We start from the raw sequence: 22,313 nt of genomic DNA, 5'->3' as shown, positions 1-22,313 counted from the left end.
GCGCCTTTTACGGTCCTTTTCTTACCCAAACTTTAGGTTTGGTTCCTTAACTTAGTCATGGGCAGAGGTGGGTAGAGTAGCCAAAAATTGTACTCAAGTAAAAGTACTGTTACTTCAGAATAATATGACTCAAGTAGAAATAAAAATCCAAATCCAAAAAATTACTTGAGTAAAAGTAAAAAAGTACCATTCAAACAGACAAAAGTACAAAATAATCAACTTCAGTCAAATTCAATCAATAAAATAATATCTAAAATAAATTAGAATTAATAAAAACTAAAAAATAGCTTAATTTAAAATAATCTTAAAGTAAATTCAAGCACATTAATGAATAATAAAATAAATAAAATAATAACAGAATAAAAAAATAAATTAAGCACAAGTAGCACAACATTTCAAGCCTTTGTACTTTTCTTTTTTAACCAGGCAGAACTAGAACAAACATGAACTCATAGAAACTCTGTGTGTGTTTGAGTCTGTGTAAATGTGACAAAACATGCAAAAACAAACATTTTTCCCAAAGAATCACCCAGTGATGTCATGAGATTGACGCGTACACGGATAAAAGGGATAAAAGAAAAGTAACAGCTCAACGTAGCCTAATGTAGCGGAGTAAGAGGAACAGTTTCTTCTTCACAAATCTACTCAAGTAAAAGTAAAAAGTATAGTGATTCAAAACTACTCCTAAAAGTACAACATTTCCCAAAACTTACTCAAGTAAATGTAACAGAGTAAATGTAACTCGTTACTACCCACCTCTGGTCATGGGATTTAGTTGCCTAAATCCAACTATTTAACAAAGGAGGGAAATAAAGAGTAAAAAAGAAAAAACTAAACAGGAAAGAGCACTCAGAGCACTAACACTAAAGGGTGAGAGACTGGCTCTGACTAAATAGAGAATAAGAATGAGTTAAAGCCACAGTAATAATCTTAGTGAAACGGTATAACTAATCATCTTCTTCTTCCAGCTTTTCCCTTTAGGGGTCGCAACAGTGATCTGTTTCCATCTCGCCCAGTCTTCTTCATCTTCCTGTGTCACATAAACCAACTTCCCCTTTTCTCCTGTCTGGCACATCCATCATTGGCATCCTTCCATCAATGTTCACTATCCCTCCTCTTCACATGTCCTCAGCATCTCAGTCTAGCCTTTCGTACTGTATCTGCAAGTCACCTAACCCTGGCTGCTCCTTTGTCGTGCCTGTTTTTAAATCCTATCCATTCTTGTCACTCTTGAACTTTGCAACCTCCAACCCGTCTTCCTGTCACTTAAAGGGGACCTATTATGGCATCTAATACCTATTTTAAACAGGCCTTGAATGTCTTAAAAACAAGCTTTTGATTGTTTTCTGCTAAATAAATTAGAAATTCAGTCTCTAAGCCATGTCTTTTTCTTCCCCGTTTCTAACCTCCTTCGGCTAGGATAATGAGGCACTGTGCTGATTGGCTGCCTGACGCGATGACCGCAGGGTTCAGTGCTAGGGCCAATTTTGTTCAGTTTATACATGCGGCCATTGGGAAGTATAATCCAGAATCACAGCATACACTTTCATTGTTATGCTGATGATACGCAGCTCTATTTGTCTATGAAGCCGGAAGAAACAGAACCGTTAGTTAAATTTCAGGCATGTCTTAGGGACATCAAGGACCGGATGTCCGGAAATTTCTTGCTTCTAAATTCAGATAAAACAGAGGTTATCATTCTTGGTCCAGAGCATCTTAGGAAGGGATTAGATGGTGTTGCGATGGCTTCCAGTGCAACTGTGAGAAACTTTGGTGTTGTTTTCCATCAGGATTTGTCGTTTAAACCATATGTTAATCAGGTTTGTAAAATAGCATTTTTCCATCTCCGTAATATTGCAAAGATTAGGAAAATCCTTTCGCAGAGTGATGCAGAAAAACTAGTTCATGCGTTTGTAACTTCTAGACTAGATTACTGTAATGTGTTATTAGCAGGATGTCCAAGTAATTTGCTGAATAGGCTCCAGCTGATCCAAAATGCAGCAGCGCAAGTACTGACAGGAATCAGCAGGAGAGACCACGTCTCTCCAGTGTTAGTGTCGCTCCATTGTCTACCCGTAAAATTCAGAATCCAATTTAAAATTGTATTACTTGCGTATAAAGCCAAAAATGGCTTAGCGCCGCATTATTTGCAAGACCTGATAGTGCCTTATGTTCCTGGCAGAGCTCTCCGTTCTCGGAGTGCAGGTTTACTCGTAGTTCCTAAGGTATCCAAATGTAGATTTGGAGGGCGGGCGTTCTGCTATCAGGCACCATTACTATGGAACCAACTTCCAATCTGGGTTAAGGAGGCTGACACCACCTCCACCTTTAAGACTAAACTTAAAACCTTTCTGTTTAGTAAAGCCTATAATTAGTGTTTAGTAAACCTCTAGCTGGTGTTGGTAAATCTCTAGGTAGTGTAAAGTCTAGTGTGTTAGAGTCAGTAGTCATAGTTGCAGCTATAGAACAAGACTATAATAGTTAGTCTCAAATATAGCTTGGTGGTAGATATGCTGCTATAGGCTTATGCTGCAGGGGGGCACCGACATGATCCACTGGGCGGTGCCTCTCACCTTTCTTCTCCTCTCCTCTTCCCCTTCCTCTCTTCTCGATTTCCATTTTTATTTATTATAAGTATCCCATAGCTATCAATGTTGTCCATCGCTCCTGTAGTTTCTTGTGCTGGCCCCCCTTTTCTTTTTTTCTCTTTTGTACATGGTGCAGCATCCTCTGCTTGTGGCGAAGAGCATCTCTGAATGCACAACACCGGAACCTGCAGCGTGGGAGTGAGAGGGGCAGGGTAACGGCCCGGTCAGGCGGGGGAGAGATTTGTCCATCAAGACTCCTCTCCCTGGCCCTGCCCCTTCTCAACCTTTCCCCGACCCTGAACCTAACCTGAGGCTTGCTTACAATGTCATCCTGCCAACATTATACTTCATCAAGAATCCTGTCTGACCTCATCTGAAAACCCTGTCCATCAACATGGTATATTAGGTGATATAACTAACATTTGCCACAAAAAATAAAAACAGCCTATATTAAAAAGGAATACAGGACCAATAAATTACTGGTTAATGTGAAAGGAAAATAATGTCATGAATCATAATGCTGTTAATGTTTTGTTCTACTGGATTGAGCATTAGCTAATATTACATAATATTCAAATGTTTTTTTTTTTTACTTGATGAATTTCATTAAACTTGAACTGAAATATTAATGTAGTAACTTCAAAGCTTGCTTTACAAAACTGTTTATCACTCCACTTGATATGTCCCTTAATATTCATTATAAGTACATTTGATTCCTATGTGTGTGGATGAAACTACAGTATCACAACAGAACACAAACAGGGACAAAACAAGGTTCAGAGGTGAGTAATCAGTTTTGTTGCAAATTTTAATACATGTGCAGTGTATGGACTGGCCTGCAAAAAAACACTGCAGCATTCATTTGTGCAAATAAAAGAAAACACTGTACAAAAATCACTTCGTAAAAGAGTGGTTCCCTCAGAATTTGAGTTTTTTTTTAAAACAAACTCCTGTATTTTCTTACGGTATATTGTGATCCTGATAAGAGGTATGCAAATGGTTAATAGTCCTAAGTTAAGTTGTTACTCCAAATCCTGGAAATGTGATTTTAAGATGACATGAAAAGGGCAATGACAAAAAACCAAAAGATGTGTCATGCGAAACTGAGTCACTCCTACAGTAATTATCTGGTTCTCTTCAAAATCTATCTTCTGCCTCCTGGATGAATCGCATTACTGACATGTGTCCTTTCGAAGAGTCAGCTCTTTCACTGGCTTGTTTTCTTACAATAAATGCAAATAAATGATACATTATTTATGAGTCCTCCATCCTTGATGACATCTAGACCACCATCCTTGATGACATCGATACCACCATCCTTGATGACATCTAGATCACCATCCTTGATGACATCTAGACCAACATCCACCATCCTTGATGACATCTACACCAACATCCTTGATGACATCTAGACCACTATCCTTGATGACATCTAGATCACCATCCTTGATGACATCTAGACCAACATCCACCATCCTTGATGACATCTACAGTAGATTCCCATTCTTGATGACATGTAGACAGCCATCCTTGATGACATTTAGACCACCATCCTTGATGACATCTAGACCACCATCCTTGATGATATCTAGACAACCATCCTTGATGACATCCAGACCACCATCCACCATCATTGATGACATCTAGACCACCATCCTTGATGACATCTAGACCCCCATCCTTGATGACATCTAGACCACCATCCTTGATGACATCTAGTCCACCATCCTTGATGACATCTAGACCCCCATCCTTGATGACATATAGACCAACATCCACCATCCTCGATGACATCTAGACCCCCATGGTGAACACCATGATACCAAACAGCAAAGTGATGTATTCCACCTTTTAAATAGTCAGACTGACTGACTGAAGACACCTTTGATGTTAATTACAGGATACACTTCACTTAAGCACATCACTATGGTCACATTATTTGATATATTTCCCACAGATACCAACCCACCTGTCGGGGACAGTTTCATTTGCTGTGTAAAATTGTAATTATTAGTGCTTTCGTCAGGTCCAAGTTATTTACTGACCATTGTGGGATTTTCTTTAATGGAAGAGTTCAAAGACGTTTATGGACTTAGGTATAAGAGACAGATCAGCATGATCCAAAGTTGTGGTTTTCTTGAATGCTGCCGGGTGGTCGCTCTACTGATGTGGAGAGCTTCTCTACAGGATTGTTTTTTCCAGTAACCATCAAACTGACTTCAGAACAAGCCAACGTGGATGCTGGATACATGGATACTGGAATAATACTTTAATGCTACTGTACTGTACTTCCTGATCAATTATGGTTGCATTTGCAGTTTGTAGTTATAAATACCCCCTTCCCTTTTAACATTTCTAGTGACATCCCTGCCTGTCTGTATGTATCACTTATGCACTTAAAAAAACAAATGAAGGATGTAAGAATAAAATAATCTGTTATGATAAGCTGTGGTGAGTGTTTCATGGCACAATGGAGTCATCAGACTCAATGATTGACAGGTGTGCACCTTTTCTGTCATTGGTTTACGTTATTTATTTTGTTTCGGGGTGTGAGCATTTTTGTTGCTCTAAAATCCTGAGTCATGTTCTTACTTTCTAAATTTTTTTCCAAAGTTGTCCTTGTGTTGTCATTATTTAATCAGTTATCTTGCTTGAGTGACTTAACTTAAGATGTTACATTTCAATATAGGAGGTTATTATAGCTGTAGCCTGTTTTGTTATCTGTATGTGCACACGTGATGTGCAGATGTTCATGAGTCATGTAATTGGTTTGGGCATCTCTCTGCTGTAATTGGGCAAACTAATGGTCCCCAAACAGAATCTTGCATAGGGGTGCAGTAAACCTTGAAATGGCACTGGATAGACTATGTTGTTATTTCAGCCTAATGATGGCCTCCAACTTGCATTGAGATCTCCTTAGACTTCATATTGGTAGCTCCATCTTTTTAAAAATGATTAAACCAAAGCTTAGAGTCTCTGCTTTGATCTGTCAGAACTTATTTCTTCTGATTTTATATCATATTTGAAATCCAAAGTCATAAAAAACTAACGTCATTATCAAACAGCTAACTTTATTTTTTTTCCCTTCACCATTGTATTGATTCACTTCATAATGTTGATATAATTCTCTACAAGGCAAGAAGTTGACCTTGGAAATATGTTTTTAATATTCATTATTTGTGACTGATATTGTGACTGACATCTTAATGAATTCAATTTTTTTTTTTTACCCTGATTGATCCCAAAAACAGAGTGCTCACAGACTCCAAATCCAGCAATGCGTTCGCCCAGACTTCAAACCTCCATGACTCACTGCCATGGGGATTATTATTACGAAGGGTAGAGATTGATGTGGCACAAAAACTTAACTGGCAGCTCCCTGAACCCACAGAGTAAATTACATTATTTAAAAATATAGTTATGACGTCATTTCATCAATGATTAAAAACAAAAAAAAATACCCTTAACAAACTTTCTCATCTCTTATCTCAGTCATTGAACGTCAAATGTTTGGAAGTCTGCTCATCGGTCGCCTGTTGTAGAAGCAAGTAATCATCATTTGATCCCTTCTGACCTGCAGGAATGTAAATTAATGCACAGGCATGTTCTGAGAACACTTCAGGTCTAAAAACTAACTGTTGCACAACTAAGCTGCTCATTAGCTACTTGTGCCCCACAAACCTCACCAGCTTATGATTTTATTAGGTCATCTGCAAACTCCTTGCCTTTATTTTTGACAGAATGATCAGCTTGCTTGGTCCATCAATGGTTTAGCCTCCTTGGATATGAAACCATGCTCATCCAAACTCTGCTCTGTTACAAATAAAAGTGTCACCAGATGTAATGGCAGGGTGTTTAATTACCCCTGAGACAGAAGAATATTAATGTGTGAAACAAAAGGCAAAACCAACACAATTAAAAAACCGGGTATATAGAAGCAACCAACAAGCTTTTGCAAATCAAAGTTAGTTTAGTTTATTGGTCCTTTCAATTTCCACAACACAAATAACCCAAAGTGCAAGTGTAAATTGTCAGTATAATACAAACAAATATATAATTGTTGGTATTAGGGATGTTAATAATTAATCGATTTTCGATTAATTGCCGTTATGAAATTACCCGATTAAAATTAACGAGTACAATTAATCTATTTATTTATTTTTTTCGTTTAATTTCACCAGCTGGTATTACGCCCGGACCACATTTAATGCGACACAACGCGGTGCGCCGCGCACATAAAGAAGAAAGAGACGGCGGATATGTTTGGTTTTAGTAACATCATGCTCAGGCAATGCTTAACTTTTATTTTTAATCCACTCTATATTCTTCTGGTTGTTCTCCGATATGTTCCCCTAAAGCCTGAAGGTTCCGCCTTAAATCGACGCAGAGCCTACGCCGTAGCCTACGGCGGCGGCTCTGCGTTGTTGTAACGCGGAGCCATAAATCAGCCTTCACCCGGTACATACATAGGTTTCTCTAAACATCTGTTCCCGCTACAGTTTTAACTAAAAGAAAATGTGCTCCAATACAGCAGGTCTCATCATTTTATTTTGAACACTGCCAAAACTCAAAAACTCAAAACTTAAAACGTAACTAGAACTTAAAATTTGCTTGACACAAATGACACTATTATGGCTGCTGCTACTACTAATAGCCTTGAAGTGCACTTTATATTATATTCCTTGTGGTACAAAAATTTATTTTTGTTACTTTTGTATCAAATAAATATTTGATTAAGGAATACATTAAAATGTCCTTTGTATTTTATATAAGCAAAAAAAATTATGTTTGTATCTCAGATGGGGGAAAAACGCCGCTCATCAACTAATCGATGATCGATCGATAAGGTTATCAACTGTCAATTAATGAAATAATCGATAATTTGCATCCCTAGTTGGTATATATATATATATATATATATATATATATATATATATATATATATACACACACAATTTTAACTAAAAACCAAGGACCAAAAGGTGTAGACTGAAGCCTGAGCTTATGACGCCTACCCTTTCCACAAAAAGAAGTTAGATTTTATAAACTAGTGCATTAACGATTTAGTGAATAAAACAAAATACATAAATAAATCCATATGAGAAGTTGCCCAAGTATAAACAAAATAACTGTACACAAACATACAGCATATTCCACATGTCATTACTAAATATCATTCCATACAGTATTTATATAAGCAAATGGGTCAATGACGTGACGCCTATATTTTCTAAAAAACTGATTTTTTTTCAATTCAAAAAGGGTTTAAATGGATAAAAAAATACCATGTATATGACCGACCTGTCCCACATATGGACTCACTTGAATTTTACAAAAAATACTAGTTATTTGGGATTTTGTTGTTGTTTTAAGCGTCAAAATGTCATGTGGTGCGACCGTCCGACCATGAATCTTGTTTTGAAAACTTATTTGAAATCACTCTAAATGTATTTAAACCAATCTTCTGCCCTATCTCGACGAAGGCGGACGCTTTTTCTGCTCCTCTCCCTTATCTATCTGCCCTGCTACTGCTTTTGTCCTGTCTCGTTTTCAGAGTCTCTCCTTTTCACTCCTCCGAAACTCTACAATCATGGAATTGATTAACTGGTCTCTCAGCACAATTGACCAAATTTTTGCGACAAGAAGTCAGGGGGTAAGGGAGCCCTTTTGCCCCGATGGGACATTTTTTGCTGGATACACAATGGATTCCTACAAATATTGGAAACAGTTGTGTTTGGCGATTCTGTCTGTCGAAGACGTTGAAGATGCCTTCATAATTGGATTTATGATAGCAGGATTTCTCTTGATCGGAGGAGGGGGATTCCTGGTGTACCGACAAACGCGTAAGTTGTCGACGGCTGTTTTGGCTCTTTCCGAGCTGCCGGACGTGGCTGAAGGGACAAGCAAGGCGATCAACACTCAAACTTTAACGTTGGGGGAGCAAAGCCGTAAGCTGGATGCGATTCTTGAACAGAATCGCAGGCTGGCGGCGGTCTTTGAGCTCATTGGCAAGATGGATAAGACCTTGGAGAAGTTGGAAGCTCGGCTTGGCGGGAATTGATCACAAATTTGTCTGATTGGAGTCGCCATTGATGAACCAGAGACTAAAGGCAGACGGAAAATTACGGAGTCTGTCTGTTTTTGCAATATAATTGTTGATTCTATAATCTGACCTTGACAGGGCGGTTTTGGCCGATCGATCTGGTCACAATCTTCCTGGTGGAATGTAAACAAGGTGACTCTGCCCCCACTAACCCTCCCCTCTCCCACGAATATCTGCAGACCTGTTTTCAGAACTGTACCGAGCTGCCTGATAACATCAAGGACATTGGCTGAGAGCAGCTCTGAGCGAAGTTCACGGACTTATCGCTACACACACACTTACTGATAACACACCTCCCTCAACTCAACGCCTTCCTCGCCCCCCCCCCCCCCCCTCTTATCAGCCCCCCCACCAACAGTCTCCGGCGTTCGAGCGCCACGAAGTCGTGGCAATCACTTGGATGTACTGTGCCGGGACCCCCCCAATTAATTTCTTTTAATATGAATCATGGTTGCACCACATGACTTTTTTTAAGGCTAGTGCCAATTCATCTTGACAAAAAACTCTGAAATCACTTAATTTAAATTTTTTATATGAGTTCATGTGTACACAACATTCTTAATGTTTGAACTATTGCAATAGATATTCTTTTATTTATTATTTTAAAATTGACCTGTTGAAAATCCTTATTCGTCATTGACCCACATACAAATACATACACATACCTACACATGTACATACATTACATACACACACGCATACTGTATATATATATATATATATATATATATATATATATATACACACATACATATGTATATATACATACATACAAACCAAAATGTGCTAACTCAAAATATAGGTGCTTTAATAAAAAATACAAGTGTGAAATATGTATTTGTCTTTGAATTTTCGCCTCCCTGCATGATACGCAGTGAAACTTCAGTCCAGCTGGGTCTTTCTTTGGATCTTTACAATTTCTTTTGAGATTCCACAAGTACACTGAAGCAAAAATAGCTCTAAAAGAATCACTAATGTTTGAGTGATGGTAGAACATAATACAGCATATCACTGCGTGATAGTTTATAGTTTTATCTCCGCCAACTCTCAGTGACTGTGCCATCGTGGGGTCTTTTACGACGAGTCTTAAGCAATATATATTTTGCAAAAAAAAGGGACTCATGAGCTCATCTCCCTACAGACGTGCTCGTAGTCTCTCTTTCTCTTTGTCTCAAACACACCGAGCTGCATCTAAGATCAACATTCAGGGCTCTGTGGACCTACGGAGGGTGGAGGACTCTTCTTCCCTGTTTTTAATCAGGAGATTTGGAGCCCTCAAATCAGGCTCTGGCTTACTTCCATCTTCCATCACAGTCGGCCTCCTGTGCCCGTCGCCACGCATTACCATCATGCTGAATTAGCGACATTGCCGCTCAAACACACACCATAAAGAGGAAATCTACAGGGCTTGCTAATTCAGCTGTGATGACAATTGGGGGGGATGCTGAGGCAGAAAGAGAGTGGATGGTTAAATTATTGAAAATGAAACTTTGTGCTGAGTACAAACATGTCATTGTGAGATGATCTTAAAACAAATGGCAAAATAACTGCAGTCCCGGACCAAACCAGGAGCCAATGAAGGTTTTGGAGAATGGGGGCAATGTGTTGCGTTTTTCACACCATTATCAGGATCCTGTTCTGAATTTGTTGAAACCTCTGGAGACTCCTGTGAGAAATCCCCAGTGAGGAGTTACATTACAGTAATCCAGCTTGGAGGAGACAAAGGCATGAACATAAAATAACAACAGCAGCGTCAGGAAAGGATAGGAAGAAGCATAATCTAGATATATTTTAAAGATTAAAAAAAAAGCTGTTCAACAAAGTTGTTAAATATGGATGTCAGAAGATAGGTGAGGGTCAACTCCTAGACCAGTGTCTCATTTATCTTTTTTATCCAAGATCTTAGAGAAAGTTCTGCTCACCAAGTCGCTCTCTGTTTTGGAGAAAAATATTATTTTTGAGAAATTCCCATCAGGATTGAGAACCAATCATAGCACTGAATCTGCTTTATTGACGGTCCAGAACAACATTCTCCTGTCCCTGGATGCTACTGAACCAGCTAGAGACAACTTCTGTTGTAATAGACGCTATATAAATAAAATTGAATTGAACTCATTTCAGCATTGGACCCTTAATATTTCTACAGTGCTATAGTCAGTACTTCAGTTGTAAAAAGAAATCAGGGGGGATGGTGGATTTTATCATATGGGGACGGATAATTTGTGCTGATTACAAATAATATAATATATTACAAATAATAGCAGTGACCAAAACAGCTGCAGAAATACTGCAGGAATGACATAGCAGCAGTTAAATGCAGCCTTCTGTAAGCTTTAAATATCCACTGGGCTTACATCAAATACATCAAAACACAACAATAAAAAACAGTTTTCTGAACTTATCAATATGACTCTGTCCTTCACAGGATAAGTAAAATGGATCACTGCAAAAACTCAAAACCTTAACAAGAATATTTGTCTTATTTCTAGTTAAAATATCTCATTTTAGTAAAAAAATCGCATTACACTTAAAACAAGACTCATCACTGGAAAAAACAACAATTTTCACCTGTTTCAAGTAGATTTTCACTTGAAATAAGTAGAAAAATCTGCCAGTGGAACGAGATTTATTTGCTTGTAATGAGAAGATAAATCTTGTCCCACTGGCAGATTTTCCTACTTATTTCAAGTGAAAATTTACTTGAAACAGGTGAAAATGGTGAAATAAGTTATTTTTCTTGTGTTATTTTTCTGGTGATGACTCTAAATGTTGAAATAACAGTAAAACCACATTCATTGATGAAATGACATAAGGGATGGAAAGGAGGGATGGCAGTTTTATTGGGGGGAAGATTTTTACCGTTTTTATTTCAGGGGGGATGCCATCCCCCTCATCCCCCCTCAACTCTAGTACTGGCTATAGTGCTTTACCATAAAATGCAGAGTAAACTAAAATGAAATTAGTTAAAACACTAAGGCTAAGCTGAATGTAAAAAATAACAATAAAAGAAATGTACGAAGAAAAGACTATTGAAATGAAAGACAAGTTGCCCAGTCAACGAAAATCTTGTTTAAATAAAAGTATCTTCAGCTGCAGAACAGGAGGAACAGCGATCCACAGTCCAGGGGCAATGGATTGGAAAGCGTGATCTCCTAGTTTTAGAAAACATTTTTGGAACGGATAAAAAGGTTCTGATCCGAGGAACGAAGTGAACGAGCTGAGGAATAAGGGTTTAAAAGATTATAAATGTATTCTAGGGCTTCGTCGTGAAAAGCTCTGGGGGACAGAACTACAGTAAAATGTTAAATCAGCACGTTGTTTGACAGGCGGCCCGTGCAGAGAGGATAATGTTGGGGTAATACGTTGCCTTCTACGAGCACCCGTAAAAGCCTGGCTGCTGCATTCTGCACAATCTGCAGACTGTTTAAGGAGAGCTTGTTAAAACCAGTACAGAGAGTTAGAATAATCAGGCGTAGAATAAATAAAAGGGTGTAAAACCATTTCCAAATCAGCGCCTGAAACAATACTTTACTATGGACCCACTCAGTCCTCCTGAAACATCTGGATCAGCAGGTTGGCCTGCAAGGTCTTGTGCTGAAGTGGATCAAATCCTATCTAACAGGAGTCTCTCCATTAGGATTAGGGCCAATCTCAATACACCCCCTACTTTCTACCACTAGCCCTCCCTCACTACCACTACCCCTAAAATTCAAGCCCCAAATTTCACACCATATCAGGAAGCCCAGAGCCAAAAGCTGTTTTAATTTCAGCTGTAGCGCTGTTAATATGCCAGTTTAAGTTTTAATATTTTTTCAGGCGTAAAAGTAACCGTTAAGATCCCCAACCTGGGCTCAGTTTATTCAAATAACGCCTGTTAAGAAATTTGCTCCGATGTTTTCGGGATGAGAAGAGCCGCCGGCTGGGGAGCTGATTTATGGTTCCGCGTTAAATCGATGCAGAGCCTACGCCGTAGGTTACGCGGCGACGCGCACCGTAGGCACGTAGGCTCTGCGTTGGTGTAACGCGGAACCATAAATCAGCCTTTATTCTGGCGAGATATGAAAAGACTTCGCAACAACGGGCAAGTGAGTGATTACGTACATTCACTGAGTGAATATTATGAAAGTAAAATATATATTTCTCGCTAGAAATGTAATCAAAACGCATTTTTATGTAGAAACTAACTCAAAATATTGATTTTATTCACTAAATATTAGAAATGTCCACCATGTTTTTTTGTTTGATTCAGTCTGCAAATGATGACGTAAAGCATTCTGGGAAATTTTCTCTAGCCCTCGGTCGGCGAGTCAGCATGTGAAATACCTCGCTATGAAGGGTTAGATTCATACACACTAGCCCATCGTTATGTCCACTAGCCCTACATGCAAAGAGGAATTGGGACACCACTACCCTCACGGGAACGCGCAAAATTTAGGGGTAGGACTGAAAAGTAGGACTAGGGGGGGATTAGGACTGGCCCTTAGATTTCATTTTAAGCTTTTGTTGATTGATTTCAATGCTATCAATGGCCTTGCTCCCTCGTATCTCTGCAATGTTTGAAATTTCCGTCAACCCAGCAGAACTTTGGTCATCAGGCCAACATTTATTAATGGTTCGGTGGACGAGGGTGAAAAGTGGGGTGAGCTCTCTTTTGCAGTAGCTGGTCCTAAACTCTGGACCATGCTGACCCCTGAGTTACAGACCGGCCTCAATTCAAATCCAAACTAAAGACGCACTTATTCAGATTGGCAATCGGTTCAAGACAGGTGTGTATTTAATTAAACAACAACTGAGAAATAAAATCTACGGTGGCCGACAAGGGCCAAACGCACTGCAACGGCCTAATGTGGTTCAGTTAAGGAAAACGGCTCCAGGAAGTGCTCCAAACCTGCAGGGGGTGTACAGTGATATAAACATCGTATATAAATATAGTCAGATAAAAATCACATTACCTATCCCGCTGTATGTTTAAACCATGGATGTAAACACTGTGTGTCTGTCCATTGAGCTGTTACGCCGAGAGCGCCCCCTGCAGGTTTGGAGCACTTCCGGTCGTAGTGACCGTTTATGAAATGTTTTTCTTTTGAAGATGGTTTCTTGTTTTGTATCGTTTTGTGCTTTGCATCGTTTCTCTATTTGCAGGGTTTGATGATGCTGCATTTGTCTTTGTTTTTTGCAGCAAGTTTTTTCATTTGCACCACGTTCCTCTTTTTGTACCTCGTTTTGAGTTTGTGAATTTGAATCGTTTCTGTACTTGAAGCCGTTTTCCTTAACTGAGACGCATTAGGCCGTTGCAGTGCGTTTGGCCCCTTGTCGGCCACCGTAAAAATCTAATCAAAACACTTTCCACATTTCAGAAATATGTCCTGTATGGGGATGAATGAGTCTCTGGTCCCTCCTGAACCCACCTCTGGTCTGTGGCCATGCTTCTGCCAAATATAATCCTTCACAAAGATATCCCTGAAGGATGCCTGTGATCTGAAGATGCAGCGGTGCAATGTATTAGGACAAAAATGAACCATTCCATGAGGACCTCTGCCTTCAGATTACTTTAACAATAACACATGACACCACTTCAAAGCAAGTTCCCCGAAGACGAGAGCAAGGGCCAGTTCCAACCTCCCCTAGTCCTACCCCTAAATGTTGCACGTTCCCGTGAGGGTAGTGGTGTCCCAATTCCTCTTTGCATGTAGGGCTAGTGGACATAACGAGGGCTAGTGTGTATGAATCTAACCCTTCACAGCGAGGGATTTCAGATACTAACTTCGCAACCGAGGGCCTGAGAAAATTTCCCAGAATGCTTTACGTCATCATTTGCAGACTGAATCAAACAAAAATACATGGCGGACATTTCTAATTTTTAGTGAATAAAATCAATATTTTGAGTTAGTTTCTGCATAAAAATGCGTTTTGATTACATTTCTAGCGAGATATATATATTTTACTTTCATAATATTCACTCAGTGAATGTAGATAATCACTCGCTTGCCCGTTGTTGCGAAGTCTTTTCAGATCTCGCCAGAAAAAAGGCTGATTTATGGTTCCGCGTTACACCAACGCAGAGCCTACGGCGTAGGTTACGCGGCGACGCGCGCCGTACGGCGGCTATTCTCATCCCGAAAACATCGGACCAAATTTCTTAACAGGTGTTATTTGGATAAACTGAGCCCAGGTTGGGGATCTTAACGGTTACTTTTACGCCTGAAAAAATATTAAAACTTAATAAAGTGGCATATTAACAGCGCTACAGCGGAAATTAAAACAGCATTTATCTCTGGGCTTCCTGATATGGTGTGACGTATGTGCAAACGTAACTACGCAGTCGCTTACGTACCCGAACGTAAACCACGCAGTGACGTAGCAAGTGGTGTCCCAATCCCTAGGGAACATTACAAGGACCCTACGTCTGTGGCTTCATTTTTAGGGCTAGTGGTAGAAAGTAGGGGGGGGGGGGGATTGGGATTGGCCCCAAGTCTGAAATGTGGTCAATGAACCTGGGCAGACTGAAGGCAAAGCTCTGACATCAGCGTTATTAAAGTAGTTATCTCATTTACAAGGATGCCCCAGTCCAGTCCAGCGATTCCGAGCAATAGTCAACCACATAAAGCAAAGCAAAATGAAATTGAAATAAAATAACATCAATGTATATATCTGTCAGAAACAGACAACAAAGACAACGCAGTCACATGTTGATAATACAACAAGAAAAGAAAAGAAATCTGCCATTTTGTCCACCTGAAAGTGAACGACGAGAAAGACACCGAGCTTCTGATGATAGCAGAGAGAGCCTTTCCATTTTCTCCACACAAGTGTATTTATGTAAATCTCACTCCTCTCCTCCTTTTTCCTTTCTTGTGATGGCTGGTTTGAAATGGAAGAGCTCAATGTGAAAAGCAGCTGGCACTTTATACTCAAACAATGAGGGAAAGAAAAGTCTTTATCGGTTAAGTGTTTCTGTTCTTGCTCATGCTGATTACAGACATTATCACAGTTATATAAATGTATATAATATTAGAATTTAGTTGAAAACTCAGCCAGCCAGGCTTCATGGATCATTATGACTTTAATTACAGTTGTTATCTCAGGGGAATCTTAGAATTGCTGGGAGCATTTGTCTGTTGGCTTGACAGCTTGACTGTTTTTTATCTCAAGCGCAGCTGCTGGGTAAGAATTGACCAAATTAGATAATACCATGGGAGCGATGGGCCAATGAGCCGAGTGAAGAGGCTGAGCTGAAGAAAGGATTGTAGAGGTGTGAGGAAGCACGGCTGGCTTCCTTGTCTCCTCTTCCACCAGACCTCTGCCCGTGACCCGGAAAATGATCTCAGCGGAACATTTTGAAGGGTGAAGGATGAAATGCAGCAAGCAGAGAGGAGGTTTGCTGTAGGGGCATTATAAGAGAGGATGCACAGATATTTCCTTCAAAACATTTTCCAGCAAGCATGATGGCTAAAGGAGGGGCACCACGCAAATACATATTATGATAAAACTGTCATATGTTTTGTCCAAAAGATACATGACCTTATTCTCATGTGTATACTATTGCACCAATCTTCTTGTCATTGTATCATCCACACACCATTACTTTGAAGGCTCCCCCTTGAATTCATTGCTGACCTTCCATTTCCACTTTGATAAAGTGAAATCCTCAAAACCACCTGAGCCCGTTTAGACTGGTTAAGATGAAATGGGAGCAGCATCATTCTGGGAGCGCAGATAAACGCTGAGACGCTCTCAGCTCGCACACACGCAGACACTCAGGCACAAACACACACACAGGGAGACTCAGATCATTTGCTTATTAAGTAATGTTGGACTAAAAGACCTTCATGCGAATCAAAGTTAAAATTTTCCAGCGCGCTCTGGTTTCCAAACGCGCTCCATTAAAGACGCGCTGGTGAGATAAAAAAGGCGCACGGGGGAAAAAAAAACCCAAACAGAACAAAAACGGACAAGCATCATCAACATTTTAGTCTTTGCTGACATAAAAATGGTAGAATAATCATTTTAAGCAAAGAAAGTAATGAAGTTAGAGCCCGAAGTTTACCTGTTCCTCCCGGTCGCCACGAGCATGCCTAACGCGTCCGTCAGCGCATCCTGGAAATAAGATTCCCAAATTAAGTTTCCCCTCAGATCTGCGTCGATGCTTCGTCGGGCTCGACTCCCGCTCAGTCTCTTTATTTTAGAGGCAGCACCTGCTGATCTGCGCAAACATATGCCCGCACAACAACTGGTTGTGCTCTGTCAGCGCTTTCTCATTAACAGCGATGGGCTGGACCCGCCGATGCGCAATGACGCACGCCGTGGATTCGGAGCGGATTTGGAGTCAGAATCTGTTGTTGTTTTACCCCTCAAATACAATATGAAAGGGGACAGACTTTCATGGCAGAACTAAATCCTTGGAGCAGGGGCGGCTCCAAAAATGTTTCATAGGGGTGGCCAGATGGGGCCACTTAAATTCTTGGGGTGGACACCAAAACTGAAAGCAATTATTACAGGATTTTACTATACTGTTGTAGTATACAGGCTCAGAAATACTTTTTTTTTTTCTTACTTTCTAACTTGTCTGCATATATATTAATGGTCAATACCATGTTGGTAAAAACCTAAGGCATATATATATATGTGTATGTATATATATATATATATATATATATATATATATATATATATATATATATATAATGTATTTTTGTATGTGTGTATATATATATATATATATATATATATATATATATATATATATATATATATATATATATATATATATATATATATCTTGTGTATTTTTTGTATATATATATCTTTTTATTATTAATATATATATATATATATATATATATATATATATCTTGTGTATTTTTTGTATATATATTTTTTTATTATTAATATATATATATATATATATATATATATATATATCTTATGTATTTTTTGTATATATATATATATATATATATATATATATATCTTATGTATTTTTTGTATATATATATATTTTTTTATTATTTATATATATATATATATATATATATATATATATATATATATATATATATATATATATATATATATATATATATATATATTATTTTATTTTTCTTTAATTATTAGGCTCAGAAATACCTAAAGAAACGCCTACTGATATGCATTTTGCCCAAATGATTTGGGATGAAACGTATAACTGACGATAGAATCTATGTGACTGGCAAGTGTTATCTTTTATGTTTTTTTTATTGAGGCAAGTGGGGTGGCCAGCAAATTTGTAGAGGGGGCCATGGCCACCTTATGTATCTCACCCTCTACTATAGGGGGATCATACCAAGAGGTATTTGATTACTATTAGTTGATGATATTCCACAGTAGTTCATTTAGTTTAATTACATTGAAACGTCATGGGATAATGGCATCTTAAAAGACACAGGACGCATGCCCGTAACGCACAACACAAGCCCGGGACACGTAACACATGCCCAACTGTATGTTATCGGTCCATTTCTATTTTGGTATGTTGAAGAAATCAAGTGACAATAATTGTGTCAGTGCATGTTTAACGCTTCACAGCAGCACTTAAAGCTGTTACTCTTCCCATTCAGCCTCGCACAAGGAAAGATGGGTTTCTCAAAGAAATCCAAGGAAACGCAGCTCAGTGTCTGTGAGTCAGAAGGCAGGACCTTGTTCTGTGTCGGTGTTTGATGGATAGAGCTCAGCAGCAGGTCCAACGCTTTGTGTGGGTCAACTGGGAATGTTTCCATCCAGGAGACCCTAAGGGGGGGGGGGGGGGGCTGTTTATTTTTGTTTGCTGGCCATGTAACTGCTGGAGATCCCCGAGTGGCAGAACAGAAGAATGCCCTGGGGATGGTTGTCCCAGTGTTCTCAAACGGCCACACAGTCCAAAATAAACATGCAAGAGGGGTCAGAAATCCCCTCTGTGCATAGACATGTTTGCTCTCACCTCTGTCCAGCAGCTGACCCAGACCTCTGAGAAAGAAATTTGAAGTTTCACTTTTGGGATCAGGAAACATTGGCACTTGGCAAAGGCAAGGCAAATTTATTTATAAAGCACATTTCACATGATGAGCATGGACTCAATGTGCTCAAAATACATAAACAAACAAAATTACAAGTTTACAATAACAGAAATAGATAACAAGTATGACAAGAGAAAAAACAATAATAACAACCATAATTCCATTTTAACAAAAGTGTGATCACCCTGCCAACCATGTAGAGTTTACTCAAACGTCTGTGCAAAAAGGTAAGTTTTAAGTCTGCTTTTGAAAGTGGGCACTGTTGGAGCAGACCTTAGTTCCTGCGGCAAGGAATTCCAGAGAGTGTAGTAGTGACTGAAAGCACCATGAACAGATCTAGTGTGGATTCTAGGAATGATTAGTAGACTCTTATTGGATGATCTAAGGGATCTGTCCGGTATGTATTCAGTCAGCACGTCAACCATGTAGGAGGGAGCTAAGCCATTCATAGATTTAAAGACAAAAATAAGTTGTAGTAAGGCTAGTGCTACGGGGGTCACCCGACAGGACAGAGGACACAGGGTTTAGTGCAGGAACTCCTTTATTCTTCCACCCAGACACACGTGCACCAGCAGAACCTTCAGCAGAGCCCTCTCCCAGCAGAGCTCTTGCTGGTGTGCAGCTGCTCTTTATGAAGGCAGGCAGGGTGGAGAGGCTGATTGGGCACAGGTGTGCCCAACTAAAATAAAATAAAATTACCGCTGTCTATGGGTATGTCAATCAAACTTAACTAACATATTTCATTATATTTACTTAACATACAGGCTTTAATTGTTCTTTTGAATGTAATGTTTGATTTGGATTCTTTATGTTCTTTATTCAGATTGTTCCATAAACTGATTCCTTTCACAGAAACACAACGTTCCATCTTATCATAAATAGTGAGGAGTTTATCTGACATTTTACGCAAATGTTAAGATGGGGGTCATGGTAAAACATAAATACATTGTAGATTATCATTCCATAAGAAAAATAATGTTTTGCATATTCTGAAAACAAAAAAAAGTAATTAATTATTGCTGCAGGTTATGCCAACAGGTTTTCACACTCCAGAAATTCGTACCACCTTCCCTGACTTGTAGTGTATAAAAGTTTTGTGTTAAGTGTGTTTTTTTCTGGGTGTCAGAAGGAACTTCCCCGGTAATTGTATGCACGTGTGGCACAGAGGGCGGTTGACAGGTAGAAGGCCGCCCAGCTTTTCAGCCTTTCCCTCTAACGATAGGCCTGTACGTGATGAATCTCCCGCTCATATCTCTTCCTGTCACATTTGAATATCGCCGTGGGTATAATACCTGAGCCTAATTCATCTGCTGCTGCTCGCAATAAAACCACTTAGCTCTGGCGTAGGGCAATCGTGTCTGTATTATGCATGATATATGCGTGTTGAGAGCTACCATTTAGTCCTGGGTCATACAGAAAGATTTTCCAATGATCTCACGTTCTCAAAGGGTCAGATAAAGTGGATGAATAAGATTTTGTACATATTTCTAAGTATGGAAACAAAATAACTCTGGCAGCAAGAGGTACCAAGTTGCTACTAAAACAAAAACAGATATTGTATCCTTTATTTTAAGTTCCTCTATTTACATTTTCAACAGAGTGCTGACATAAGTTTTACATTTTTTTCTTCCAGCGATACATTAGCATAATCTTGCATTATGCAAGACTGTGACAGCTACGAGCTCAACATTCAAATAATCCATCTGTTCCAGACAGGGGTCCCAGTCAGCAGCAAGGTGACCGAGTTCCCCCCAGCTGGGTGATGGATTTGGGTGGAAAAGCCTCAGAGATTGCTGTTTCACAATTTATTGCACAAGAGGAAGTTCTTCACGGAGCAAATTCCATGTTGTCAACAAAGGAATCTACCCAGACTTGGAAAAATTAAAACTCTGTTCTATGTTGATATTGCTATTACTTTGCCCAGTCAGATGTGCTCTTTTTTTATTTTTAGAGGTGAATAAAACACATGTATATACAGGACTGTCTCAGAAAATTAGAATATTGTGATAAAGTTCTTTATTTTCTGTAACAAACTTCCTGTAGACCTGAGGTCTGCTCCAACTGTCAGCTCCTTTAAAGCAGTGTTAAAAACATTACTGTTTGCTCAAGCGTACTCTTAAATTAAACTTACCTGCTGTATTCTACTGCCCTTATTTCTAACAGCTTGTGCTTTTTATTATTTTACTTCTTTTCTTATTCTTACCTATTTGTTATTATGTCCTGCCGCTTTTAATGTCAATGTAAAGCACTTTGAATTACCTTGTGTTGAATTGTGCTATATAAATACATTTGCCTTGCCTTGCCTAATGCAATTCAAAAAACAAAAATGTCATACATTCTGGATTCATTACAAATCAACTGAAATATTGCAAGCCTTTTATTATTTTAATATTGCTGATGAAAGATGAAAATATTTCATCTTTATTTATATGGTGCCGAATCAGGACAAATGTCATACAGTTCAAATTGTTCCGGAGTAGTTCAATTAATACAATGCTAATGAAATAACCATATTAATTGTTGCTTTGATAAGGAAACCAACAGATTGTATCAAAACTGTGTTTGATACAATCCCCCACACTGAGCAAGCGCCAGGAGACTGTTGAAGAGAAAAACGCAGAACTAGACTCGGGAAAAGCAGCCATCTGCCCCAACCGGTTGGGCGGATGAGAGGACAGGAAAGAGGAGAGAACACAACAACCTGATTGGTTATCAGGAGCACCTGCTGGAAGGAAGGGACATTGTTTATGTCTTTAAAACAGGCTTGTAGCTGAACAACTGGTTAATTCCCCCAAGTGTCATGTACAGGTATAGCAGAGTACCATCAGCAATGGAAATCCATGGCATGCAGTCTCATGATATTACCCAATGGTAGCAAATATGAGGTGAAATTAAAGGCACAAGCAGCGATGAATGGCCCTCGCGCATGCAATTTTCACCAAGAAAGGTCAAGGACTCAAAACTAAGTCCGATGACACCATCCACGAGTCTTTATGTCAAACCATTCAAAAGTTATGGCAGAAAGTAGGAACTATCAAATATGGACCAATCAGATGAAGGGGGGGCGCGCTTTTTTGCGTCTATCGTCGCCACAGTAACGCTTTTGACTGAGAAAAGTAATGCGCATCGTCGCAGGATCGAGACGCACATTTTGATGTATAACACACCTGGGTGAACGTTACGGTTCGGGCAAAGAAGCGGCCGAAGAAATGGCATAAATTGCGCCAAAATTACACAATTATTCAAAATGGCCGACTTCCTGTTCGGTTTCGGCCATGGCGCCAAGAGACTTTTCTTTAAGTTGTGACATGATACAGGTGTGTACCGATATTCGTGCATGTATGTCAAACCGGATTGTGGGGCTTGAGGCACAAAGTTTTCTAGGGGGCGCTGTTGAGCCGTTAGGCCACGCCCATTAATGCAAACCATTAAATATCAGATTTAGGCCTGGCTTGCGTGCAAAATTTGGTGACTTTTGGGGCACGTTTAGGGGGGCAAAAATGCCCTCATTTCGTCGGAAGAAGGAGCAAAAAAAAGAAAAAAACAAACAGGAAGAAAAAAAAACTTCCTACTGATACAATAGGCCTTCAC

The 22,313-nt window shown here is 39.3% G+C and overlaps 1 protein-coding gene across 1 annotated transcript in view; it reads right to left on the bottom strand.

Annotated features, from left to right (window-relative positions):
- Positions 1-16,924, bottom strand: part of LOC133463266 (gamma-aminobutyric acid receptor subunit pi) — a 149,534-nt gene extending 132,610 nt beyond the window's left edge. Inside the window, 1 exon segment of the mRNA XM_061744708.1 lies at positions 16,739-16,924. The gene's annotated coding sequence lies outside the window, so the exon portion shown is untranslated.
- Between the last annotated feature and the right edge of the window lie 5,389 nt (positions 16,925-22,313).

The sequence above is a fragment of the Cololabis saira genome, chromosome 17 (assembly GCF_033807715.1).
Source record: "Cololabis saira isolate AMF1-May2022 chromosome 17, fColSai1.1, whole genome shotgun sequence".
NCBI classification, from domain to species: Eukaryota; Metazoa; Chordata; class Actinopteri; order Beloniformes; family Belonidae; genus Cololabis; species Cololabis saira.
This window is presented reverse-complemented; position numbering and strand designations above follow the sequence as displayed.